General features: G+C 38.8%; 1 protein-coding gene and 1 pseudogene across 16 annotated transcripts in view; one reads left to right on the top strand and one right to left on the bottom strand.

The window, feature by feature from the left end:
- LRRC4C (leucine rich repeat containing 4C) overlaps positions 1–24,144 on the bottom strand; it is a 1,216,832-nt gene that overhangs the window by 502,926 nt on the left and 689,762 nt on the right. The window lies entirely within an intron of this gene.
- The window catches only part of LOC115857528 (small ribosomal subunit protein uS15-like), a 169,294-nt pseudogene continuing 165,460 nt past the window's right edge, over positions 20,311–24,144 (top strand).

Here is a 24,144-nt window from a genome sequence, read left to right as displayed (position 1 = left end):
CTCCGTTCGCTTCTAATTTATATTTTCCAAGGTACCATGGAGAAAAGCTGTAGAAACTGTGGGGCTGGATGAACTGATTATTGGTTTTTGTTTTCAAAGTAGAGGAATAACAGGAGCAGACAGAGCATCAGATGGTAACTTATCAGGGCACGTGCCTCAGTTATGATCTTGGTTTGATGTGCTGACCTCTATAACCCTGTTTCAACGCCCTATAGTTGTTGAGTTTTTAAAGGCAAATATAAATCCTGCATAGATGGTTCATTCTGGGTTGTCCTCTTTTTGAATGGGGTCAATCCACATTCTTGGCAGATTTCCTTTAAACTGATTTATTATATTGCTGAAAAAAAAATGAATGAATGAATGAATGAACCCTTTCTCCCTTTCTCCTAATCACTATTCCCATGCAGAATGCATAAGATCCATTGATCATGTACTGGGACTGAATGAGTCTTTCGGAGTTCAAAAGTCAGCCTCCTAGAAACTCAAGTGGAGTTTTCCTTTTATGAATGCAACAATAAACCAAAACAGAAGAGAAGTAAATATTTGGCAGTCTCACCTTCAAAGTCAAAGATTTCTCAGAGACTCCTTTTTCCCTGCTTTTAGATTTCAGGTCAATTACCTGCGATTAGGAATCCTTAGATAGCTAATGTTTCAAATAGAAAGTTTGGTTGGTGCTGTTTTTTATTTCCCTCTCCTTTCTCTTTCCAGCACTACTCCCCTCTCCCCTCACCCCCACCCCAAGTCCTACTACTGCTCTGTTCTGTTGTAGCTGCTTTTGGAGCAAAGATTGACCTTCAATCAACACTTGTGTGCTTTGATAAGACCCTTTGTTGTATTTCAATCAGCATTTATACTCTCAATAACTCTAATAATGACTTCGGATTGGGGCCTCACCTTTCAAACCCTGATTGGGCTGTGACACTTCGCACTTTGATGAGGGGATATCATCTGTCACTTGCACTTTTCTGCTTTATAAATATTTATTTTCAATCTAAATCTCTGCTGGCTACACATACCTTTTTAACTATGATACAGAATCTAACATCTCTCCCCAGGATGCTCTTACTTAACATTGAACTCATTATAGGAAGAGTGGATATGACATCTCTCCTCTTATAATAAACCCAACCGACCACACCATATTCTCATTGCCACTAGAACGTTTAATTTCCTTGATAATAGCTTTAATTGTTGCTAAGAACAATATTTTTCAGAGCTCTGCATTTTCATCAGCACCAGTAAGATTTGTTTATTTCCTTTTCCAGGAGCAACATTTCCCCCAGGGGGAAAAAAAGTGTTATTTCAAAACCACACAAGAGGGACTGTGCATTCTAGGGAGTAGAGAACAATGTACCAAACAGAGCAGTAAAGTCTGGAGTACCTGCTACCTTCACTAGATGAGGACTTTCCTTTTACACTTCAGTGTCCCTTCACCCATAATGAAAATTTCTGCCTTGGTAAAAAACGCTGAAGTTTATCCACTTTAGGATTGCAGGATAGTGATCTCACTGAAACATAGAAAATCCCTAAAGCTCCCACGTAGACTTCTCTCCCTTCACATGTCCTCAAGCAAACGGTGAACATTAGGGGAGGAATGTGCTTCTGAGGAGACCATATTTGCATCTGACCAATTTAAGCATCATTTTTTTATGTGGCTACACTGACGGTACACTTGCCTGAAACAGGAACTTTCTAGGAATATTGATTATTTTTTTTTTACCCATTTCCTAAAGCATAATATCAATCCTGTTTTCTTCAGAAACAAAACAAAACAATGCATATGTTGTAGTACCAACAAGCAAAATTGCAGAATGTGGGGAAAGAAGTGTATGTGCCAACGTCTCATTTGTCAGTTCGGTTACTCACCTCGATGAGCCTTTGTTTACCCATCTACACATCTGGAAATTGAATTAGACCAGTGATGAGGAAACATTTTTTATGAGCACTGCTTGAGGTCGAAAAAGTGCAGGGACTGCATTTGGAAAAAAATGTGTGTATCTATACCTACACTACACCTGCACCTATTTCTATGACTCCCTGTATCTATATTGATATCTTTAGAAAATATAACATCTGTAGCTGCAACTGAGAATTATTTTATTACTTCTAAAGTAATGAAGACTCTTTTGGCAAAAATGTCTGAAAATGCATTACTAGCCTGTGAAACAGCATCTTCTGTTAACCTGGAAATAGTAGATGTTACAAAAGATCCATTGATGTAAAGGGCTTAAAGGAGGGGATAGAATTATTAGAGTATTAGAGCTCAGTACACAATAGGATTTTTTAAATCTCGATTAAAGGATTGGTAAGCAGGTGGGAAAATGTTGCTTCTATTGTTTCAGCTCCTACTACTCTTCACCTCATATATCCTGTTACAGCAACAATGTCTCCCTTTGCATTTATATAACATACAAGTTAATTTCTGCCTCAGGATCTTTGCATTCCCCTCTATCTGGAACTCTTTGACCCAGTACCTCTGAATGGCTCATTCGTTCATTCTTCTCTTTATTCAGCTATAATCACTATCTCAGAGAGAAATCCTGACTTCCTTAGGGACTTATCTCCCATTTATTCCTGTTTATAACATACCCCGTTTTATTTTCTCAGTGCACCCATCACTATGTAAAATAATTTTAAGCACATTCATTACCTGTTTCTGTTTGAGAATGCAAAGTTTTAAAGGTCAGAGGTTTTGTTTGTCTTATTCACATTCCCAGCATACAGCCAGTGCTCGTTAAGTATTGGATGAATAAATGAATATGGTTTTTTTTCTTGTCCCTGAGGTGATGTCTTAGGCCAAGTCTCAAGACAGGGTAAGTCATCAGTTGTTCCTTACTGGAGCATAAGGTTATAAAGGATAAATGAGATATAACCATCTCTACTTTGAGGACAAGTTCCTGCTATGTCATTCTGGTTGTAGATCAGCTCCAGGATCTTGACAGAAAAACTATTTTTTAACATCATAAATTAAAAATGTCCAAACTGCACTGTTTTGCCAGATACACAGACGTCCCTCAATATCCATTAACGATGAAGCTCTAATCTCATTCTTAGAGTTCTTACAGCTGTGAAAAACGAGTTAGCATCACATACTGTAAGAGCAAATTAAGTTTGCTTTCTGACAGAGGAATAAAATCTCAGACAAATCATGTTTTTGTGAAAAAAAACCAGCCAGTTTGTAAAGTATCAGCCAGGATTAGTAACACTTAAAAGGGTAACCAGGGACCCTGACTTTTTCACCTCAAACTGTTTGCTAGACTTTTAGACAATGCACTTCATATTTGAATCTCAGAAACAGTCATGTTTAGTAGAGGCATAGATAGACAATTTCTGGACTTCTTAGAAAATCAAACAGAACACTACTCAAGCCTACTCTTAAAAAAAAAAATAAGTGACAAGAGATGAAGATACTGATTATTTATATGATTTAAAGGAGTTGCGCATGTGATTATTTTTTTCATTTGAAATAGTCACTTGATTTTGTACCCTATTTTGTATTTGTAATTTTGTGTTTATTTGTTCCTTAAAGAAAGCCTCTAAAAATGTTATGACCTTTAGGCCCCAGAAAAACCAGATCTTCCCTGGCCGTGGGTGTTAAGTTAGGACAGAGATAGAAGGAGACTTGGGAAACCAGTTAAGCACTATTTTCTTCACTCTTCTCTCTTCCTACTCACACTTCAGGCTTCAACGTGGCATCACTTTCTGATTTACTGAATCTAGGTTAGTTTCCCTTTCTGTGATCTCCCTAGTAACAATTTCTTCCCCTATCACTGCATTTTCACAATTTATCTTATATTACTCTTCAGCTGCTGGGCTAATGCACCTCAAAGACAGGCTGTGCCTGACTTCTTACCATTTTATCTTCAATGCCAAGTTCAGCAATCAACACAAGGTAGGTATGCAAGGACTCAAATGAATACGTACTGAATAAGCAAATGCCTTTCTCTCTCCTTACATGCATTCATTCAGTTCTCGAATGTCCCATGCACCTTGTTGAAAAACAGAATTATATTCAACCTAACATTTTTCATAGCACTATATCCTTACCAAAGAACTCAGTCCAAAACTCTGAATTTGAAGACAAGGGCAGACAGGAAGCTCACATACTGTTCATGTGAACAGGCAAAGTAACAGAAAAAGAAAACTTCAGAATACAGCAACATGGATTTAGATGTCATTAAAAAGAATCGTCCCCCCATGTCAACAACCAACACAAATCCCAAGACTTGCTAAACGTACATGTACCAAAAAAATGAGAACATTTTATACAGAACAAAATACATTTCCTAAAGCAGGGGTCCCCAGGCCCTGGGCTGCGGACGGGTAGCAGGCCGCACGGCAGGAGGTGAGCAGTGAGGGGCGAAGCTTCATCTGCCTCCCCTACACTCGTCTTACTGCCTGAACCATCCCCATCCCCCAACCCCACCCACAACACCGGTCCGTAGACAAATTGTCTTCCAGGAAACTGGTTCCTGGTGCCCGAAAGGTTGGGGACCACTGCCCTAAAGAATCAAATGTAACTTATAGAGATCTTTTGTTTCATGGTTACTCTCTTGGGTCAGGAATCCAAAGTAGATCAAATGGCCACAGAAACCCTGTGTCAGAAACCCCAATAGATCAAAATGTCAACTAGAAGATGAAGACTGAACAATCTTAACTTTTTGACTGCTCTAAAAGGAGTAGCATAAATCTTTCATAGTGATTTGCAACTCAATTTGATATGTTTCTGTGGTTGCTTCATGCCTCTCTGGGGTCTTCTGAATCAATACTTGTCCAATCCTTGTCTTTGGTTTCATAGAATCATAGGAACTTACAAGACAGGGTCAGATGGAACCCTAGAGATGATCTAGAAAGTCCCTCCTTAGCAGCCCTGAAAACTAGGGAGGGAAGCTCACCAGGCAAACTTCCAGATTTGGGGCAGTTCCAATCATTGGAAAGGATGTTTATTTTGTTTTGTTCTATTTTTTTTTTCTTTCAAGTTTCATCAGTATCTGCCTTCCTATAATTTACTTCTACTAGATGTTGTTTTGCCTTCAAACAAGGTAAGATAAGTATTCTCCTTTGCTACCTAACAGTGCATCAGTAGTACAAGATGACTAACGGGTCTTTCCTTGGGACTACATTCATCCAGTTTGGTACCAGTTTCACATTGTATACAGACTCTGATTATCTTAAACGAGCTTGGCCTAATACACCTTAGACAAGATTGTTGGACATGGTTATTTATACACAGGATGAGCAAACAGGCCAGATTATTAACAAAGTTTAAGGGAATTATGTTACCAAAATATAGCATATGACTATTAATCCTAAAAACATTTTCTGTTCTCTTAATCTTGCACCAAAAGATAGAGCCCCTCAAGAAGGGCATATTTTCTAATTCCCCCCTAAAATATGGACATGGAGATTAATGGATAATGAAGATCTCCTGAATGACAGAACCAGGGTAAGGAGGTTTCAATATTCCTGCCCAGTAGATCTGATCATTGTGGTTCATTCACCCTGGACTACCCTTGAGTTTCATATTCTCTCCTTTTCTGGAAAGGGAGTTTAAATTTTCTTTCTTACATTTTATGTATTAGATGTGTTAGTATTTAATAACTGACATTTTTAGTCTATTGGTCTTCACATCACACAAAATTATTTCAGAACCTGCAGGAAAGGACTGCCTATCACTCATATTTCCTTGACTATGTGTGGGTACAATAACTAGACACAGTTTTGAGGTTTAGGGAGGCAGTGTATGCATAGATACTGGGGAAACAAATGTATAGACCATGGCACGGTCTGCCACCAGCTGACCCCAGAATCTACCTTCTCCTGTTCCTTTATAACAAAGACACCAATTTTTAGCAGTGTTTTTGCTGTCCAGTTACACACACACACGCACACGCACACACATTTTCCAGCCTTCACACAATGAAATGTGTTCACGTGACTGAGTTCTGGCCAATGAGCTGTAAGTGGAGTTGTCATATGAGATTTCAAGGACATCTCTTCTTTAAAGGGAGCACTGATATGACTATTTATGCTTTTTCTTCAATCAGCTTTCTGAAACACACCTTTGATATCTGGAGTTTCACCTGTTATCTTGGGTCATGAGGCTAAGGCACACAACCCAGGAATGGCAGAACAGAGAACTGGAAGAAGACTGTGTTTCTGATGGCTTCTGTCGCTGCCATAGCAACCTCAGAGTGCCAATGCCCACCTTTCTCTATGTGAAAGGATAAATACATGAGATGTAAGCTACCCTCTTGGGGGAGAGGGATGTTCTGCTAATACCAGATGATCACAACTCCTCACATAGTACTTTTCAATTGTTCTAAATAACCTTTCATGGTATTTCTGAATGATTATTTCCTTTTCATCTTTGAACCCAACATTGGTTTCAGATGTCTGTATTCTATCTCAGTTCATTTAAATACGCATATTATAAACAAAGTTACACTAATGTTATTATTTATATATCATGTTTCATTATTTTTCATTAATCGTTTATTAACTCTGAACATGTTTATAGCCTACATACTTAGTGGTAAATGGATATGGGTCTAGAATTTGTAATTTCAATTAAATTATAAATATATGAGAAATAATCGTGAAGGAAAACTCTCTCACCTCATTCCCCTCAAACGGTATACAAAATCACAAATTTATAACTGAATTTGGGATTAGCTACAGTTTTAGATTACTTGACTATCTGATTCTTTTCATTTACACAGCTTAACAATTATACAGTTGTTATGTATCTGAAGTTTGTTCTTCTATAAGGAATCAAAAGGGTTTATATTGGATAGTTCAATTTCCCAAAACCTGTGATAAAAGAAAAGGATAAGAAACAGACAAAAATTTCTGATTCCAGTTTTCTTTTTCCTTATAAAACATTTTATGATCAATGTTCAAGAGATATCATTTCATATCATTAAAGCAGTTTTATATTAATGTGTTTTCCTTTGAAGACCATAAGGGCTAACCTTAAAAGCAATGTTGAATATGGGAGAAGGCATCAGACAGCAAAGTTCAGGCCACACGCTATTATTTCTAATATTAACCCATTCTATGTTCTTGGGTAACTCATTTCCCATTGCCGGACCTCATTCTGCAAAACTACAAAATGAGGGAATTTAAATATAATTGTTTTTTGTTAAATCTCAAGCCTAAAACAGTGCTTTGAAGTAGAAATATGATATGAGCCACATGTGTAATCTTAACTTTTCTTATAGCCACGTTAAAAAAAGATAAAAAAGAAACAGCTGTAATCAATTTTAACGATATATTTTATTTAACCCAACGTGTTCAGGATAGGATCATTTTAGCATGCAATCAATACAAAATCATTAATGAGATATATTCAATTCTACCGTCTTCAAGATATGATGTGCAGTTTACACGTACAGCACACCTAAATTTGAACAAGCTACATTTCAAGTGTTCAATAGCCAGATGTGCCTTGTGGCCATGGTATTGCACTGGTCTCATACAATCCAGAAATTGGTCTATGGATCTATGAAAAATCACCCACATGTTTGCATTGAGTGGGAAGGAGTAGCAGGAGAAGCAGTGGCTGAAAATCTCAAGTGATGCTTCCCTGAACTCTCAGAGCAGTCTAACAGAGGACGTAAAAAGAACACTTAATAGCCAGTAGAGCATGTGTACTGACAAATCAAAATAGGCACTGGTCCCATCCGAGAGCCATCATTCCAAACAACCAGTCAGGAGTACATGAATACCAGGTGCATATAAGCCACGCCTGTGTATCTTTCCAAAAATCCCAGTCACTACTATCACTGATTAGTCTTTTGATAACTCTCTGCCCCAATATACAACATTCTTCTTGTGAAAGAGTCCTGTATGTTTTCATTTGTTATAATACAATAACTTATAAAGCAAAGGGTACATAACATATAGTGCTTCTCATTCTATATGAGGAAATCTTTGGACTGGCGATATGGTACCAAGGCAGGCTTTGAAATCTCATTTGTAAAGAATTTTGCATAATTTTGAGGATATTGTATTATCTAGTTCAAAGAATGAGTGAGAGTTAATGAAAACGGGGATTGGGACTAAAAGTACCTCATTATGGCATCACTGGACATAGGGTAAGGTATTCAGTAAATATTTCCTAAAGAGATGAATGAACAAATGTCTTCCACAGAAACATTACCCCATAAAATTTGTCAAGTGTGGTTCTTAGTAGGTGCCTCACCAATAGCATGGGCATTAAGAAATACTTTCCCATCATGTAACATTTTTTACCTAATGGCCTCTTGTTCTGTATATACTCTTTCATAACTAACTACTTACAGTCACTAACCTATCTTCTGATAACTGACTGATTAACAAATATTTACTTGAGATATCTTAAACTGGATGGAGAACTAGCTGGGTTGCTGGCTATTTCCTGACCTCAAAGGTAGAAAATACTATAGAAGAGAGAGAAAAGTTGATGGAATTGTGTGAAACTTTTGGGAAATGGATGGATCCAAGTGTGAGAAACTGTGGCCAAGAAAAGAATAATACCAGGTGACATATATAAGGATAATTCAAGAAAGAACTTTCTAGCTATGTACTTCCTCTTCTTCACATGGTCTGCGTCATGCTAGCTCAGTGCAGTAAAGAAGCAAAAGCTTGATGCAATGGGGTAAAATTACAGCAATGCTGCCCTTGTGCTGGGGAGCACTGGATAAAAAAGTATACATAGACTAGGTATCACCTTTTCACTGTACACCAGCTTCCCTTCCCCTACCCACCCCCCAACATGAACTATACCATAAAAATATCCAAGGAACAGTACAGCATGTTTGTATTTTTTGAAACTTTACTGTTGCCTAAGATACTTTACAATATTATTATAACCTTGATACCAATTACTTATAGAGATAGCTTTATATTTGGCAAAATGACTGAGAAAAAAAATTGAAGATTATGCAACAAATACTTGCAAATGCTGGATAAAATATTGCCATTTTAAAATAAATAATTGACGCAAGAAGAAAAGAAATTTCTAGGTACCAGGAAAAATGAATCACAGAGATATAATTGTACATACGAATGCTGCAGCTGCTCCAGATAAGTGCAGAGATTTGGAGGTGTGGGAAGGAAGTAGATGTGCATTAAAGGTTATACAGAAACAGTAGAAAAGGTTCGGTTCTGCATGAGGAAGCTTTGGGGCCCTGCATAAAGCTGCAAACCCACGAGGGCTTCACCTTCAATAAAAAGAAAGGCTAGAAAAATCCCACAGTACAGAAAACCAATGAGGAAATATGTCACACCTAGAGACCTGGGAGGGGAAAACATAGACACTGCTGAAATGTCAGGCTCGCTGTTCCATGTACTGAGTTTTAATGTGTCATAGCTATTTGTCATTAGAACCTGAAGTTAGCATAAAACCTTGCCAAGTCTAATGATATTGCTGGTATAACTCTTGTTATAAGCATTGGCAGAGCTACACTGGAGTGATTTCCATAAGTACAATAAAACTAAGCTCATTTTACAATATTACAAAACACTTAAATAATATCTTCACCATGAATGACAATTCAGCAGACATAGTATATAGGTGATGTCAAACCAAATATTTTAAAATTGAAACAATAAACTGAATAAAGACTATAAAATTATACATTTACAAATTTATAAACATAACATGATTTCATAACAAATATAAAAAAGGAATTAATTTGAATAAAGAACAGGAAGAGTTGAAAAATAACCAAACAGAACTACTACAATTAAAGAAAGCACAGTTGGAAGAATTTTTAAACCCTTAATGTATGCATTAACTTTTTAATTAGACATAATTGAAACTAATGTTTGTTAACTGGAAGATAGAATTGAAGAATTAACACATAATCCATTCCAAAAAAATAAATGCATAAAAAACATAAGAAGGAAAGTTAGGAAAATCAAGATTTGCAGGGAGAATATACAAAGTATGTCTAAAAGAATTCATAAATGGGTGTTCAGAGCAATTCTTGTGAAGTAATGTATAAAGAGTTAATGTATAAATTTTTCTAGAATTGATGATGGTCATAAACATCTAGATTAAGGAGCATAAAGAATCTTGAGAAGTAAAAACATAGTAAAAGTGAAAGGAATACATTATAATGAATTTACTAAATATCAAAGGCAAAAAATATTTTTAAATAAATCAGAGAGAAAAAAATAGGTTATATGCAAATGAACAAAAATTTCTTGGACAAGAAACTTAACAATGACAGTAGAGACTAGAAGACAATGAAAATAAAGAGAGAAAATAATATCAACCTATAAATCCATATCCAACTATTATTTCTCATCAGAAAAGAATATTATAGAAAGATACCTGACTGGAAACATATTGGAATAAGACTTTTGCAAAGTCTAAAGAGATTAACATAAAGAACTTTTACAAGTCTTTGAGAAAAACACAAAAAGCCCATTAGAAAATAATGAGTAGGGTACATGAAACAGAAAAGAAGAAACAAATGGCTAATAGATTCACTGAGATGGTCACACTCTAATAACATGAAAAATAGAAATCAAAAGAGTGAAATAGCGTTTGATACCAATCAGAATGACAAATAGTTTTTTTAATCAAATGCTAAAGAAGATGTGAAAAAATGGAATCATAGTGGGAGAGTAAACTGACACTGTTCTTCTGGAGATCAAACTGCTTTAGAGATATTAAGTGTTTGACCTAACTTCCTTCCCTCCCTGTGTGTGTGTGTATGTGTGTGTGCATCAATAAAACTCTTGCATCTTACGTTGTAGTAAGATGCATTAGCAGCCTTTTTTCTGTAGTAAAAAAACTATGGATAAAGAAACTTAGATTTTTATTAAAAAAGGGAAATATATAAGTAAAATATATAAATTCATACTATGGAATAAACTGTAATAATCAGAAACAATAAACTAGATTTAAATTTGGCAACCTGGATAGATCCAAAAACACATTTAAAGATTTAAGAAAATAATAAAATTTAGAGTGAAATATCATTTATATAAATATAAAATTCACAGAACAGGAATATGTGGTAATTTTAGTATACCAATACCTAGAAAACATGTGAAAAGTAGAATGAGAGGACATATATTAAATGCATTAGAGTGAAGTGGGAGATACGAATGAAGACGCAGACTGAAGGAGAAAAATGATAAAGTTAAATTTAAAGAGAGGGCTTGATTTGAGCAATAGTAGCAGTACAATTCTGTATACTTGTGGCCTCAAAGACAGTTTAAATATAAGTGTAAACGTGACCGTATATGTATGTGTATATATATATACAGAGAGAAAGAAAAAGGAGAGAGAGAGAGAGAGAGAATGAGAAAACACACTTTGTTTTCAATCTCATGCTATGTTCTAGGGTAAAAAAAGTTTCAGTCGTATCATTACAAAACATGGTCCTTGACCTTAAGAATTCTGCACTGTATCTGAGCAGATAAACCAAACAGTCAGGAAAAAAGGAAAAGAAATCCAAGATGGGGAATTGGGAAGAACATATTCCAAACTTAATCTATGTATCTGTGTTCCCACAGCCTACCACAGCCATCTAGAGAGCAGCGTTTTCATGTGTCTAAGAGATTGGGGCTTGAATTCTCACTCACTAGCTCGGGACCCTGGACAAGTTCCATGACCATTCTGAGCCTCAGTTTCCTCATCCACAAGATAGTAATGATAACAATACCTACCTTACAGGTTAGCTGTAAAAATGGTAAAGTAATTAGTACCAAGATGTTGATACATTATTGCTATTTATCACTCTTTTTTTTTTTTTTTTTTTTTTTTTGCGGTACGCAGGCCTCTCACTGCTGTGGCCTCTCCCATTGCAGAGCACAGGCTCCGGACGCACAGGCTCAGTGGCCATGGCTCACGAGCCCAGCCGCTCCGTGGCATGTGGGATCTTCCCGGACCGGGGCATGAACCCGTGTCCCCTGCATCGGCAGGCAGACTCTCAACCACTGCGCCACCAGGGAAGCGCTATCACTCATTTTTTATCCATCCCACTGCCCAGCACAACGCTGGTATGTAGCAGAAACTCAGTACATGCTGCTTGGATAAAAGACTTAGTAAATGTAATGTAGAGAATCAACTGATCAGGGGTGCTCAACCAGAGCGGCATACTGGAATCATCCCCAGAGATACTGAATAATTTGTCTGGCTGGGGGCTCAGGCATTGGGTATGCTGTGAAATGTTCCCGGGAAATTGCAGGAGAACCATGGAGCTAGAGGATGATAGAGCCAGGATGGAGAACCATGGAGCTAGAGGATGACAGGTGTGGGCTGAAAGCTTGTGTAAGCTTTGGGGCCAGAAACGATGACTAGCCTTTGCCTAATTAAGAGCGAAAGAGAAGGGATTTAAAATAAAATTTCTAAGAATCAGATATAATCCATCCTAGGAAGGGATGACTCTCCCTGATTATGTCAATATTTTGAGGGAAGCTGGGTTGAAATCAGTATTATAAGATATATATGTCATATGATTGGCACTGTGCCTGATAACTAGTCTTTCCATCAGCCCTCCAGGAGCTTTCTATTTTCAAGAGGACATAATTGTAGGCTAGAACTTTCCTACTTCAAGTGTGGCCCTCGGAAAGACAGCATTAACCTCACCTGGGAGCCTGTGAGAAGTGCAGTATCTCAGGCCCCACTCCAGGCCTCCTGAATGATCACCTGCATTTTTCCTCGTGAACAAGGCAATTGATATTCGCATTAAAGTTTGAGAAACAGATTAATCTTTCTCGATCTTGGGTGCTCATTGAAGTCACCGTGAAATCTAAATTTTAGAAAATTCTGATGCCTGGGTGTGGAGGCTTTTAAAAACTACCTTAGGTGATTCTGATATGCAGCAGTTTGACAATCACTGGGCTAGAAAATGTGTATAAAACGCCTAAGGTCATACAGCTAGTAATGATGAAGCTGGGATTTAATCCAGGACTCCCAAACCATTGTGCCATGTTCCTTCCTGATTAAACCTCTGAGATTCAATAAACTTTCAAGTTCAAATAAAAATGTCAATTAATACATTTCTGTATTTATTATATATATGTATATATACATATATATGTATATACCCTCTTCTCAATGGAAGTGTGATGTCTCTGAGGGTCCTGACCATATTTCAAAATTAGTTATATGCCCCTACGCTCCAACACTCAGCGCAGTGCTAAGTAAATACTATTGCTTACTAAATACTGTTTGTTTAACACACATTGCTATTCAAACAATGAGCTCCACACTAACTGTACCAAAGAAATACTTCTTTGCCCTGTCACGCTGAAACTCAAATTGAACACCAGTATTAATACATGAGAATCTTTAAATCTTTTCTTTCTTGTTGTGATTGATGCATGAAAATTATTTCACTTATCAAGACAAAGCCGCTCTGTAATTTTATACTGAATGTGATAAAATAATGAGGGCTAAAATCTAAATTTCCTAATGTGTAAATGGCCTGAAAATGAGCTTCATAGTTATTCATTAGCTGTTGCAGTGACTACTTCCCAAGATTATTTTTTGGCATGGAATTAAACTTTACAAACAACCGGAACACCTCACTCAATAGCTAATTCACAGCAAGATCATTATCTTATTATAATAAATACCTGGATAAACAATATTTAAATGAGCATAGTCCTGCTTTACAGATTTTTTTTTTTTCCTGAGGATACTGTAATCATTATCGTTCAGTAATAATGCCTGGCAACGGATAGAATGTAGTTTATGAAAAGAATCTGAATTATTTTTGTCAGTCATTCAGCAGCAGATTTTCCTGTGCAGCATTACAAATTCATTACCCCATAGTCAGGTCTTGAAATCTCAGAGCAGAAGGTAAAAGTGAGCTACTGTTAAGGTTAGATGTTATCACACAAAGCTGCCCACATCATATGTAGATGAGCGTGGAAATAAACTCCAGACCAGAACATGTGCAAATGTATTTGATTTGACAGAAGCGTTTCAAGACACTTTCCTGTTAACTTTGCCTGTGGATATCATCAAGAATAGGGTAAGGAACACAGCAAACTCCTAAAGAACAAGGAAAAACACTTCTCTTTTCTAATTCTTTTCCCGGTAGAGTGATCTGGCAGCTTTCAATTGTTTAAACATTCATTCCCAAAGCATTGACTGAGTTAGGAATTCAGTAATTAGACATTAAATGTTGAAAAGCTCAGGCCATCGTGCTCAAGGTGTTCACAAGGCAGAGGGGGAAATCAGACAAGGAGATGATAGTAATAGACAATCTGACGGCAGTAACCACAGGATGGACGCCACAGGAAAACAGAATGTTCCCCATCTTGGTGGAGAGGTCCGGGGAGCGGAATACCAAGGAGAACGTTTTACAAGAGATGACACGGAAGGTTATTTAAAAGCCCAGTCTGCACTGGATAGATACGTAGGAGGTATGTTTGGTTGGTGGGAGATCAATTTACACTTTCACACATAAAGAACCACGATGACTTTCAGGTTGTTCCATAAGCAACCAAATAAGAAGAAGCAATTTGAACTTGCAACCAGGTGGTCCAGGAACTTCGTTTTCAGGGCTGTGGTGTGGTAGAGGTTACAGCACCTTCTTTGCAAGAGGTATAAACAAAAAAAAGAACAAAGAAAGGAGCTTTCATTCTGGAATTTTTTCACCTATGGAGATTCCAGTCTGAAAGTAGAAGATGATAGTATTTTTCTTGTAAATTCTGTTTTCTAGTTCAAATCTAAGAAGAGTCCTGGATTAGAAACAGCATAAACTTGTGTTCTAGGTCCAGTTCTGTCTTTAGTTCAGCTATCTAAAATGGGCAACTAAAATTAATTCTTTGGGTTTTAGTTTCCTCATTGATAAAGTGAAGGAAATTTGCCTGAACCAGTGGTCCTCAACTGGGGGCACTAGGCAATGTCTAGAGACAATTTGGGTTGTCACAACTTGGGAAGTTTCTACTGGTATCTAGTGGGTTGAGGTCAAGATATTGCTAAAGATCCCTGAATGCACATGACACACCCCACAATACAGAACGTCAGTGATACCAAAGTCAAGAAACCTTGGCCTGAGCCCTGCCTTTCCCAGCTGCATTAAGCAGTGAGCTGGCTGTGGCCTCTAGGGAGCCCCTCCTGAGATGCAGTTAGGAGGCAGAGTTAGACCCGACAAAATCTCTTTCAGTCCAATGAGCACTCTGGAAAAGACTACCCATTAGAGGAATCCTAGCTTGGATGGAAATAATGAGGTCCTTGGACCTTTAAACCACTGCCTTGCTCTGTTATTTTCTGGGGGCTTCTCTGGGAAGAGCTGACATCAGCTACTATTGATTTGCATGGTCATCAGCTGGAGTTTGGCTCAAGAAGAGTGTGACCTTGACTTGAAAGCTGAAGCAGACCCTAAAAATATTAACAACTAAAGGTTTTCTTCTCACCACACTCCTTGCTTCTGGGCAATGAGTCCTTTCCTGTAGGGTCAGTTCTGAGTCTGCCTTAAGAACTAAAAGGAAACAAATGGCTCTTTTCTACCTTTAAAAGTGATAATAGCGAAGGATCATAGAGAGCTACTATTTACTCGTGCTGTAGTAAAGATCACAGCATCTTCTATTCAGATGTGTGAACAAACAAAACAAAACAAAACCCCAGAGAACAATGGTTTTGCTTCTGGAATTTCTGCATCATCTTGTTTAAATCTCCCAATAACCAGTGGGGTGTGTACTATGAATGTTCTCGTTTTTCAGAAGGAGACTTAGGCTCAGTATCCTGCCCAAAGTCAACCAGAAGGGAGAATTATGAGATTTGAACCCAGGTCTTTCTGATCAAGCTTATCTTGTAAGAAATATGTTACCATGAGTCTCTCTGATCCTCATTTTCTTCACCCAAAAGATGGGATTTTAATGTCTGCTCTACATGCTTCACAAGGTTATTACAGTGATGTGATCATAGGAGGGAATATGAGTGTGTAAACCATTGTAAACATGAGATCTTATAATAATTATCATTAATACTATTAAACAGCATTAATAAGTAGTATCATTAATAACATACATGACTTCCCAAGTGGAAGTTCTTAGTTTAGAGAGCTCTAGATTGGCTTTAGTTTGGAATGGCCATGAATTGAACCTAGAGTGGGTACATATCAAGAGCTGTTTTGTCCATAAAATGCCTGGTACCCTACGGTACAGCCTGGTGGAGATGGCTCTGCAAAGGAGCAAGGAGGAGAAGAGGAGGAGGGAGAGAGGGAAGGAAGGAAGGAGAGAGAGAGGGAAGGAGAGAGAAAGAGAGAGGGAAACATCCAAGTTCCTTCTACTGCCCAGGGCCTAGCAGTATCCCAAGTTTAGCTTGTCCTTCCAGGAGCCTCCTATGAAATGTAATCAAGAACTGGTTGAGTCTTGCAGGCTTCCTACCCACTTTGCCTGGGTTTGAATCCTAATTCTACAGTTCACTATCCATGTAATCTTGGACAATGTACCTAATGTCTCAGTGGCCCCAGTATATTCATTGGGAAAATGGGGATGTTACGAATGGTACATCACTGGGGCCTTGAGAGGATTAAGTTAATGTGTATAAAGGTACTTAGGACAGTAACTGGTACATATCAAGCCCTTACAGTTATAGTATAGGCTTTGTGTGTTCTGTATGAAACATTGTTTCTTTCAAACAAATGAGACTAACACACCATGCTAGCGAAAACTCTTTGCAAAGTGCTTGCATAATACACTTTATATGGGTCCATAATACATTTACTCACCTGCGTGATATTGTCCATGTAGATCATTTATTGTTTTAAACTATTCTGAATGCTTCAAGGAAAAACTGGTTTTTTTTTTTAATATATTCTCATTTTCCCCTAGGCTGTAGTTTCAGAAAAAGAATAATTGAATCAAAGGGAAAGAACAACTTTAAGCCCTTGAGGTGGATGACCAAACTGCTTTCCAAAAGGCAGTATCCCTCAGAGTCCTCATTCACCACACCCTAGGCAGCCTACGTGAGAAATCTAGATATCAGTTTTAATTAACTTTTCAGATTAATGGAACCAAGAACACTCCCTCCCCAGTGTTTTTACCATTTCCATTCTATCTTTTATGAATTACCTTTCCTGATTTCTACCTATTTCTCTGTCAGCCTTTTTTTTTCTTCCTTTTTATCTTTCCTTATGCATAATTTATGCATGAAAGAGAAAATCATTGGTCACATTTATTTTTTCTTCAGTTTATCATTTGCCTTTTATAATATCACTAGTTTTGATAAAGACACAGATCTAAGACAAATATCTTAACCAGTGTTTTTTTCAAGTTAAAACTTTGTGTAGCAGACATTGTCCTGCCCAGGTTGTAGCCTCTCGGGTTACCCCGGAGGTCTTCTGCAGACAATTCCCAAGAATACCTATCACTTCTTGTCTCTCTCTGGCTGGAGATGTTCTCTTGTCATCAAAGAGCCTCTAGTCTGTATGAGATGCAAGCAAGGAGTGCAAGGGAGTTATCGTCTCTCAGTCCAAGAAGACTGAAGTCTTAATCTCCTCACACCTCATAGGAACAACTCTGTAGATATTCCTCACTGTCTCTCAGAGTGTCCCCAGATTAACTGAGCCCCAGTTGCCCATAGCAGTAATATGTTTATCAATATACACTTTATCAGCTCTACCCTATTTCCTGTCTCACTTCCCACTACTTCACGTATTCCCTGGGATTATCTCTCAAATAAATTACTTGTACACAAATCCTTATCCTAGCGTCTACTTTTGAGAGAATCCAAAATAAAATACCTGAGTCTCATTAAAGTATTTCAGTGGATTCTTATTTTGATTACGATACATCCATTTCCTGAAAGTTATGGTTGATGTGGTAGATTTTTTTTTTTTTTTTTTTTGCGGTAAGCGGGCCTCTCACTGTTGTGGCCTCTCCCATTGCGGAGCACAGGCTCCGGACGCACAGGCTCAGCGGCCATGGCCCACGAGGCCAGCTGCTCCGCGGCATGTGGGATCCTCCCGGACCGGGGCACGAACCCGCGTCCCCCGCATCGGCAGGCGGACTCCCAACAACTGCGCCACCAGGGAAGCCCGATGTGGTAGATTTTTAACAAACAATATTTACAGGAAGAATCAATCTGAAGAAAGAATTGAAAATTTCTCTCAGTCTTTCATTTAAAGGCAAAAATGACTTACCATTAGAGTTTGATTTTATTACTATTTAGATATGATTGTGGAAACGTTTCCTTTCTGAATTTCTATGATTGAAGTTTGAAAACCATGGGACTAAAGGATCTCTAATATACTTTCTAGCTCGCAAATCATTTTACATGCTTACAAGATTTAACATAGTTTGGTTCTGGACACATACATTTTTTTGTTGATTGAATGATTCCTCCCCTTATCTATACTTGTATTTTCAACTTATGTAACAATGTAGGCTGCTCACTCATTTACTTATTCTCTCATGCATTCACTTAGGAGACACTTGCTGATTACGCTCTGCGTGCAAAGTAGTGTCTGCTTGGATTAGGAGAAGCAACACTAAACTTGAACCCAGCAGAGTTTGCACCCAGATGAGACATTTAAGTTCTGTGGACTTCATGCAAGTCTTTTATTCTCTCAGCTGATTTCCCCATGTCTAATACTAAATAAGTATAATGAATAAAAATACAGAGAACTATTATGGGCTTACAGTGTACCAGACTTTTTTTTAGGAGTTTTACATGTATTTTTATTCACTGATTTGATTCTACGTGGTAGGTGTCACTAACGTCTCCCTCCTAGAATGAGGAAACTAAGACTCACAGAGGTTAAGAAACATGCACAAAGTTGTGTAACTCATAAGTGACAGTAATAGGATTTGAACTATGGGAATAAATGAAGACCACCTACCTGAGGACAAGCAATAGCTCTTTATTCAGGACTTGCTCTAGCAAGGGATTAGCCATTACCACTTGCATTTAGCAGAGACACAAGGCAGGCGAGGGAGTTGGAAATCAATAGTAGAATAAAGGGATGCTTCAAGTATGCTTGATTGGAGGATGTTGCCCTGGGGAAGCTGGAGCAGGCTAATTAGAAGTAGGACATCCTATGTGATTGGTCAGGGGACCATATTTGCCTTTCTCTGACCTAAATTGGAAGTAGGGGGCAAAAATTAGGGAAGTTGGCAGTTACTGATCAAGTCCTAACTTTTTAGAGCCAACTGCTACCTAGGTAGGGGTTTGGCTTCCTGGTCTAGTTGCTGCAGATCATGGGTTAGAGTTTTATTTTCGTATATTGTTTGGCCATTGTACCTTGGTTTATTCAGTCGATCATAACCAAGGAATTTTCACTTCAAAGCTCACTCATTAAACCAGACTCTATTTTTCTTAAAAGAATATAATGTTCATGCAAATTATAAACCCCAAATATGACATTTATGAAATTCGTGGAAGAATTCAGAACACGGCACTAAATATTTAAGAAAAGAGAAATTCCAACTGTTCTTTATGTACATACTTTTGTTTAGTTCAGGAAAGCAAACCTGTAGAGTTGAAAGATGCAGTTTGATGGAAAAGAACAATGTGGGAAAAGTATGCTGCTATCACAAGCCATGAAGACTTTGAAGAAGTTAACTTTATAGAAGAGAGTCTTGAACTCAAATGACCCCAGAGGCAATGGGGAAGCATGAATGAATGAAAGCAGGAAATGAGGAAATAGACAGTGACAAACTGCCGGACACCCATCTACAAGTTGTATTCTTTGTTTTTACAGTTTAGGTAGCTGCAAAGCATATTTATTGATTTGATTTTTAAAAATTGTGCCCTTTGGGAAATTACCTCAGTACAGAACTAAAGCAACAAGACAGTTGATGCCAACAAAACATGAACAACTGAAACAATCATAGAATGAAATACTGGTTTGAAAAAGTCACCCTTTTAATGACATACTACTGTGGAAAGTCAAATACTTTTAACTCAGCTCCAAATTACACAGAGCAAATAGAAAACAGTTGTTGGTGTGGAGGATAATACCTCAGAGCTATTAAACCAACACCTTTTCATCTTTAGTAATCCCTAGTTGCAAGTTGATCCAAGGCTTCTGTAATTTAGAATCATGCCAAGATGACTCAGATCACAATCTTCTTCCGTAATAGGGCAAAGACAAGCCTTCTACCATTCAGACTGAGAACATTAGGTTTAGTGCCCCAAAGAAGAGGACGTCATGCTCTGGAAGGCTCTGCCGGAGGAAAGTGAAAGGCCTGTTTCTTCGGTTCCAGAACATATGGGAACGATCTGTGTCTGACTGCTCTTCTCCAGGCTGATAGATTTGCAAGAAAGCAAAACATAGAGTAGGTTTTGTTCATTCTCCTTTTGGAATGTTGGCGTGAGGCTGCCACTCCGGGAGGCCCTGTGTCAACATGGGAGGTAACAGTGTGGCCATGGTTGGTGAAGGTGAACGATCACATGAGCCTGAGGCAGAACTGGCTCCTACTGTCCAGAGGTATCTGGAAGAGATCTTGCTGCGAACTTGCTCGGAGTGGTTTGCTGCAGCGCTGGGCAAGGCCAGACCCTCAATGGGAGTCACCTCTAGACTCCAGGAAGACCTCTGCACAGCAGACAAGGTCTGATTGGGGGTTGAATCACTGAGGGTGGGGTGTGATGGTGGTGGAGTCTCACTAGACCATGATCGAATAAAGATAACGGAACTTATATTCTTCAGTCATGCAACTGGCACACCCAGGATCACGTCCACCATCCCTCCATGGAGACCAGTACCAGGATGCAAGGCTACATGGAAGGGATAAGCCCTTGAATTCTGTAATCTTTCCCATATACTGGGATGTGTCAGCTTGGGGAGAGGAGGGTGAGAATAGCTCTGATGGGTAGCTAAACTGTGAGTTGATTGACTATTTTACATTATAAAGGCCATTTACACTGGAATTGTTAATTGGTAGGTTTTAGATAAGTCTCTGTCATCTCACTTCCCCCCCATACGGGGTGGAGTATTGAGAAGAGTATTAATGAGTTATAGAAAATTAAAAAGTTAGACTTTTCCTTGCTCATTTCAGGAGTTGTGGAAATTTGAGAATTTGCTAGTGAAATATGCTATCTGTCTTCCTACTTCCCCTTCCTCAGTCCTCACTCTCAGCTGGTATTCTGGCTTCCTCTTTCACTAAGAAAATGGAATAAATCTGAAGAGAACATCCACAACTTTCCATCACTACAAATACTCACCGACAAACTTCTGTGACCATATGCTCTATTTTCACTTCTGTAACTACAGAGGAATTGTTGGCTATCCAATCCACGGGCAACATACAAATTGTATTCTTACTCAGTTTCAGCCATATGGGACTGCAGCCAAATGTGGCAGGAGTTGTAGATTTTTATATGAAAACTTTTGATTTGGAAATACTGACAACTAGTTACTTTATAAAAAAAAAATCACAAATAAACAAACAAACTCTTCCAGTAACCAAAGAGACAATGGCTGTCTCATGTGGCCCACTGGCCACCAATATAAACTAGTATGCACAGCAACATTCCAGAATGCTCAGAGGGGACTCATAGGGGGTTCCCCCTTTACCAATGGTGGGCTAAGCAGGTTATCCAAGCTTTTCCCTTTCCCAAGTATCTGATTTCCTCTATCTCCACAGCTGTAACAGGACCAGGAGGTGGGAATCAACATACGTTCTTTCACATAAACTTCATGGCAACTCAGTGAGTTAGGTATTATTACACCTTCAGGCATTCACAAAACTAGAGACAAAATGCAAACAACTGTGTAAGAGGATACGAAAATAACTGTACACTGGGGTGCAGAGGAAATACTCAGGAAAGAAAGTCAGTGCATAATGAGGTTAATTACTTCTCCTCCAAGGTAGGGACCTTAGAGGAAGTCTTTCAAAGAAAGTGACTAGAATTGGTAAACTTAGGGCTTGCCGCAGGTTACAAGTCTGGAAAAGACCTAGAATTTGTTTAAATATATATTAATATCAAACGTTTACATTAGCAAAAAGCTGTAATTGAAGTTATACAGAGTTCTCCCTAAATACGCATGTATTTTAAATATTTATTTATTTATCTATCATCTTATTTATTTATATAATTGTATTTATTTATTTATTTTATTTGTCTGTGTTGTGTCTTTGTTGCTGCTCACGGGCTCTCTCTAGTTGCGGCGAGCGGGGGCTACTCTTCGTTGCAGTGTGCGGGCTTCTCATTGTGGTGGCTTCTCTTGTTGTGAAGCACAGGCTCTAGGCACACGGGCTTCAGTAGTTGTGGCTTTCAGGCTCTAGAGCACAGGCTCAGTAGTTGTGGCGCATGGGCTTAGTTGCTCTGCAGTATGTGGGATTTTCCCGGACCAGGGATCGAACCCATGTCCCCTGCATTGGCAGGCAGATTCTTAACCACTGCGCCACCAGGGAAGTCCAATTTATTTTCTATTATTTATTTTGGCTGTGCCGGATCTTAGCTGTGGCATATAGGATCTTCGCTGCAGCATGCAGGATCTATTAGTTCCCTGACCAGGGATCAATCCCGGGCCCCTTGCATTGGGAGTGTGGAGTCTTACCCACTGGACCACCAGGGAAGTCCCATTTTTAAAAAAAAAAAATTATTTTTAGTACACATGTATTTTTAAATAAATTCTTTCCTTGAGGGGCAGGACAAAATGGCAGATTAGAAAGATCCTGGGCTTGCCTCTTCCCAGGGTACACACAAATTACAACTCTATCAAAGAAACTACCTCTGAGAATGACCTGAAGACTAGCAGAAAAGATGTTCCACAACTAAAAAATTTTAAAAGCCAGGTTGCGATAAGTAGCAGGGGCAGAGACATGATCTGGCCAGGACTCACACCTCAGGTGTTATGACCCACAGGCAGGGGGTATATAACAGCCTCAGAGGACATCCCCAAGGAGCAAGGGTTCCAAAACCCACATCAGGCTCCCCAGTCCAGGGACCTGCACCAGAATAATGAGCCCCCATAATGCCCGCCTTTGAAAACCTGGGGCTTATGTCTGAGAGAGCTGGAGAGCTGTGGGAAATGGAGAAAGCCCTCTTAGTGGGCAGGCACAAAAACTCACTCTCTCCAAGTCCTGGCACAGAGGCAGCAGTTTGAAAAGCAGCTGGGTCATACAGGAAGGACGTTTATTGCTTAACTTTAGGGCATGCACCCAAGGGCAGGGATCTGTTGGAAATTTCTCTGGGTATAGATGGGTGACAGTCTCAGGGTTTCTTTGTTTGTTTGTTTGTTTTTGGTTCACCCTCTACATAGCTGGCCCAGTACTGACGGGCCATTTCTGACTCTCTCCACCTAACTTAATAGCACCACTGCCCTGCCCCAGCTTCACCTGAAGAGTCGACACAGCTGGCACATTTCCAAAGCAGCTCCCCACCCTGCCAGTCCTGGCAGGCACCCTCAGCTAGCACCAGAGCCCCTACAAATCAACCCCCACCCTGCCAGATCTTGCAGGAGCCCTCAGCCAACACCGAACTCTGCCGAAGTGGCCTCTTAGCCTGGGGACTCTCGCCCACACCAGCGTGTCTACAACAGATGCAGCTGAGCCTTACAGTCAGCCGCAGAATGGGTCTTCCCACACACCAGTGGGCTAGCAACATCCAGCTACAATAGGAGGGCAGGCAGTCCTCACTGGGGACACTACTGGAGCACATGTCTCTTGCAACCACAGGGGACCATACTACTGGGTCCCTAGGAAACCATCTATACAAAGCCACTCTTTCAAAACCAGGAGATGTAGCTAATCTACTTAATACATAGAAACAAACATAGAGAGTCAGACAAAATGAGGAAACAAAGGAATATGTTCCAAACAGAATAAGACGAAACCTCAGAAAAAGAACTAAAGGAAATGAAGATCAGAAATCTTCCAGATAAAGAGTTGAAAGTAATGATCCTAAACATGTTCACTGAACTCAGGAGAAAAATGGAGGAACACACTGAGAACCTCAACAAAGAGGTTAAAAAAGAACCAATCAGAGCTTTAAAATATAATAACTGATAGGACAAATACACTAGATAGAACCAACAACAGATTAGATGTTTTAGATGTTGCAAAAGAATGGATCAGCAATCTAGAAGACAAGCTATTGGAATTCACTCAATTAGAACAGATTTAAAAAAGAAACAAACAAACAATGAAGATAGTTTAAGGGATCTCTGGGACAACATCAAGTATACTAATAATTATAAGGGTTGAAGGAAAAGAGAGAGAGAAAGGGACAGAAAA

Source organism: Globicephala melas, chromosome 8 (assembly GCF_963455315.2).
Source record: "Globicephala melas chromosome 8, mGloMel1.2, whole genome shotgun sequence".
Taxonomy (NCBI): domain Eukaryota; kingdom Metazoa; phylum Chordata; class Mammalia; order Artiodactyla; family Delphinidae; genus Globicephala; species Globicephala melas.
The sequence above is the reverse complement of the archived record's forward strand: the minus strand, read 5'-3'. Positions and strand labels throughout refer to the sequence as shown.